General features: G+C 39.1%; 1 protein-coding gene across 1 annotated transcript in view; it reads right to left on the minus strand.

Moving 5' to 3' along the window:
* The window catches only part of ppm1ba (protein phosphatase, Mg2+/Mn2+ dependent, 1Ba), a 124845-nt gene that overhangs the window by 13399 nt on the left and 106267 nt on the right, over positions 1–5179 (minus strand). The window lies entirely within an intron of this gene.

Raw genomic sequence — 5179 nt, forward strand, 5'->3', positions numbered from 1 at the left:
CCCTCCTCTAGCTTATCTCTCCACACTTCAGGCTCACTGCCTTTACTCCTGATGAAGGGCTTTTGCCCGAAACGTCGATTTCAAAGTTCCTTGGATGCTGCCTGAACTGCTGTGCTCTTCCAGCACGACTAATCCAGATTCAGATATTGATGAGTCCATGTAATTGCTACATCCAGCCAATAGATCTGACCTCACCGATGGTCAAGACTTCTTTTGTTCTGAGTTCTTCATCTGATGATCTGTCTGTGTTCAAGCATTGTTTTCCACATCACTTTGCTGCAAAATGATTGTTTTGTTTTTCTACACTCATTGCACATTTTTCTAAAAGCCAGAACCTTTTCAAAATTTATTGTTTTGCAGATTGTGTGTATCGCTGGCTAGGCCAGCACTGTGTTGCATATTTCGAATTTCCTTAAGAAACTGGAAGTGAGTTTTATGTTCCTTCCTACTTTCCAGCACTCTTACAGATTTCCTCCAGTGTTGATACAAAGTTTGCCTTCCGTACCTTGGGGTTTTCTTGACTTTGTGTTTTACACTCACATTCTGTCCCTTCAATCAGATGGGTTTGAGTTGTTCCACATCCTTTCAGTCAAATGATAAGTATTATCTGTCATCAACACCATTTGAATAGGCTCCCAATGTCATTTCTCTTGTTTCCTCAAAGTCACAATTCCAAACCTAACTCAGACTCTGGGTATCTCTTCTGTTGGGGTAGAGGTGAACATATGGCCTTCAGCCAGTGCTGTCCATTACTGTCTTTTCATTTCCCCAGTATTCTATATCCTCGTATTGAACTTAATTAACTCAAAAAAACAACGTTCTTGGTGTGATTGCTAGGACAACAACAACTTATCCACTTTCTTTTCTCTTCCCAGCTACATATAAATTACAACCCAAAAATGAAAATAAAATAAAACACTATTGAATGATGGAATAAATAGTTAGTTTTCATTTGATCATATATGTTTAATAATCTGGCACTATTTTCAAATGAGTTGAATAATTTGCCGAACTCTTTTGGGATCCTTGGGGACCATTGGGTTTGTGGAAACCTTGGTTGAAAAACACTGATATAGAACTACTAGCAATAACAATGCATTTTTATGCAGCACATTTAACATAATAAAACATTCCATGGCATTCGACAGGAACAGGACAGAACAACATATGACATTGAGCCATATAGAAAATGTGATGGCCAAAGATCTTGTTCAAAGAGGTAGATTTAATGCAGAATTTGGATGTAGGTTTGCTCACTGAGCTTGGAGGTTCATTTCCAGATGTTTCGTTACCTTACTAGGTAACATTTTCAGTGGGCCTCATGCGAAACAATGCTGAAAATACCCGCTTTCTATTTATATGTTTGGGTTTCTTTGGATTGGTGATATCATTTCCTGTGGTGAAGTCACTTCCTGTTCTTTTTCTTAGGGAGCTACAAATCTTCTCAAAACTCGTTAATGCAGAATCTTAAAGGTGGAAAGCAACGTCGTAAAACAAAGACATTTATTGAGGGAATTCCAGGGCTTAGGATATCAGCGCCTGAAAGAACAGGCACCCATGGTGGAGGGATTCAAATTGTGATAACTCAAATGACCAAAATTAGATGAGTGCACATATCTTGGATGGTTGTGGGGCTAGAAACATGTATTTCTGGTATCTGGAGCAGTGAGATCAAGGAAGAATTTTAAAGCAATGGTGAGAGTTTTGAAATTATACCATAATAAAATGCTGCAATGTGCTTCAAAGGATTGTTCTGAAAGCATAGTCATCAGGACATATAAAGCAACATTGGGTATGTGGTCAAACAGATACATCTTTAAAAAATGTCTGAAATAAAAGAAAACAAACTGAGCAGTTTAGGGACAAATAATGGATCTTAGAAAATCAGGCACATCCAGCAATGGTGAAACAATTAAAATGGGATGCTCAAGAAACCAGAATTACATGAAGGCAGATATCATAGTGAATTGTAGAATGGAAGGAAGTCACAGAGACAGGAAATAGGAATGCTATTGAGGGATTTGAAAACAGGGAATACAATTCCAAAGTTGAGGTGCTGCTTAAATGGGAGCCAATGTAGGTCAATGAACACAGGGATGACTTATGAAAAGAATTCGCAGAAGTAAGGAGAATTTTGATAACTTCAAGTTTACTCAGGGTAGGAAGTGAAGGTTGACTTAATATGTGTTGAAATGGTCAAATCCAGAGGTAACAAAGACATAGTTGAACATTCAGCTTCAGATGGTGTGAAGCAAGAGCATGATTGAAAAATATTAGCAAGGTGAAAGTTGGTGATTTTAGTGACAATAGTGACTTGTAGTTCGTGACTCATCTCAGAAATAAATATGACCCCAACATTTTGAACAGTCAGCTGCAGCCTCAGACAATTACCAGGGAGAGGGATAGAGTTGGTATCTACGGAACAGTGTTTTAACCAGGGGATGAACATAATACCTACAGATTTAAAAAATATTTAATTTAAGGAATGCCTGCCGACTCATTTTATACTGGACATGAGACAAGCATCTGATAATTTCACAATGGTGGAGGAGAGACATGGGTGGTGAGATGGAGCTGGGTGTCATGAGCACACATGTGAAAACATATTTCAGATGATATCGCTGAGGGGCAGAACATACATGAGAAATATGAGGGACCAAAGATAGATCCTAAAGGGACGTCAGATGTAATGGGATGGGAGCAAGAAGAGAACAAAAATGAAGATTATATTCTGACTCTAATTTGATATACAGGAATGAAATCAGGTGAGTGTAGGCCCATTCAACTGGAAATAAAGGAGCATAAAAGTTGCTGTGGTAAACCAAATTAGAATTTATAGACAGGTCAAGAAGGACGATAAAGGATACTTTGCATTTGTCACAATCACGTGATGTAATTTGTGACTTTGAGAAGAGCTATTTTAGTTCTGTGACAAGGGAAAAAGCCTATTGAGAGGGATTCAAAAATGGAGTTCTAGGAAAGATGTGCAGATTTGGGAGGGGAAAAGATATTCAAGGATTTTGGAAAGGAAAGGGAGATTTGAGAAGAAGTAGCAATTTGTAAGGACAATGATCTTAAGGATTGATTTTATTTTGGAAGAAATTGTAACAGCAGAATTAAAATAGAGTCGGACAGAATTTGAAGAAGACAATTTGAGTGTTCACATTTTAGTGGGAATAGAGTCAACAGAACAGGAAGTGGGTGTTATACATAATCTTGTTGAGGATCTAAGGGGAAATAGGAGAGTGCATTGAGAAAGAGGTGAGTTTTGATCTCGGGCATGGGACAACTTAGATAAATTTGACTCAGTTAGCGAGTGCAAATGAGGAGAAGTAATTGAGGCAGTATTACTTTTGCATTCCAGGATGATTCTGGAAAAGTTAATGTTTGTGAGCAGGACAGCAGTATTGAGAAAATCTTATCGTTATCTGCTCTATTTTATCGGTCATCACTCACTGCCCAGTCTGATTACATGGAATCAACTTCACTTTTTTTTTGCTGTGAGACATATCAACACCTATACTCAATATAACTTTTGATCAAGCTTCATTGTAAAGGAACAGTGTTTCAATGCTACCTTCACTTTCAGAGACCATATACATCATGGATTTTGAGAACCTGGGTCAATGAGCACCTCCTGTGTAAGCAGTTTAGTTTTTTTGCATAATTAAACAAAAAACACCATGGGTCCTTGAGATACAACAAAACAATGAAAGTCATTTAAAAAAATACTTGCTGCCATGTGCCAGACTTACTTTAATTGGAAGGCATAACTCTGAGTTGTTATTAAGCGACATTTCACTTATATACTTTCATATAGTTTTAGGAATTGCAAGTGATGTGCTGTTTATTGGATCACAGAGAACAAGTATAAATGAATCATCGGATATAATTTATCCATAATGGTTACTCAAATGTTATGCATCTGCATGAGATGTGCAGCTCATGTCACATACGACCAGCTAGAAGAACAGTGAATCTGGGAGTGACTGAAGTATGTATGAATATATCTGATGGGTTGAGGCAGGGATGATGAATCATAGATAGATGCTCAGACAGAAGTGGAATTGGGCATTCTCAATAAGATACCAAGACACATTTAACTGATTTGTTTCAGATGAAACAAAACTATGAAGCAAAAGAAAATGCTTGACTTTTTACCACTGAACAGTAATTACTTTGCTGTTGTATGTGTATTCTGATTGGCTGCTATTTTCTATCCTTCGTTAGTAACTGCAGAATTGTAATCTTCAGCAACTTGAACAAAGTGATAAGTATATTGTGTCTTGTACTAACCCAGGTGGACCAGAAGCTTTCATGTTTGATTCTTGGTTGTCTTGAGTTAGTGAAGCTCAACCAGACAAAGGGTTTGGGTCTACACTTGTCTCCCAACTCTAGCTTAGGGTCCAGCACCAGAACTGAGGGATCTGTTTTCTTCGTTCGTGGGATGAAGAAATTGCTGGCTATGCCGGTGTTTATTGCCTATCAATAATTACTCTGGAGAAAACGGTGGTGAACTGCCTTCTTGGATCACTTCATTCCTAGATTAGATTAGGTTCCCTACAGTGTGGAAATAGGCCCTTCGGCCCAACAAGCCCACAGCGACCCTCCAAACAGTAACCCAGCCAGACCCATTTCCCTCTGACTAATGCACCTAACACTCTGGGCAGTTTAGCATGGCCAATTCACCTGACCTGCACATCTTTGCACTGTGGGAGGAAACCGACGCAGGGCGCCCGGAGAAAACCCACGCAGAAACGGGGAGAATGTGCAAACTCCACACTGACTCAAGACAGGATGGTGTGTGACTTGGAGGGGAACCTGCAAATAGAAGTTTCCACGCATCTACTGCCTTTGTTCTTCTTGATGGCAGAGTTCAAGATCTAGAAGGTGCTGCGGAAGAATGAGTTGGTGAGTTATTGCAGGTGCCTCTTTGAAATGATACACATTGTTGTCACTGCACATCAGTGCTAAAGAGATTGAATGTTACAGGAGGGGATTGAGGTGCCAATCAAGCAGGCTGCTTCGCTGTGAAAGCTTCTTGACTGTAGTTGGAGTTACGTTTATCCAGGTATGTGTTGCACTGAAGCTTAATGAAGCTTTGAATCAAACAAAAGGTGAACAGTCAAGGCTTAGGTTCTTGCCATTATATGTCAAGGGACTGGAACTGCTGTAAAAT

Source organism: Chiloscyllium plagiosum, chromosome 9, assembly GCF_004010195.1.
Source record: "Chiloscyllium plagiosum isolate BGI_BamShark_2017 chromosome 9, ASM401019v2, whole genome shotgun sequence".
Lineage (NCBI taxonomy): Eukaryota > Metazoa > Chordata > Chondrichthyes > Orectolobiformes > Hemiscylliidae > Chiloscyllium > Chiloscyllium plagiosum.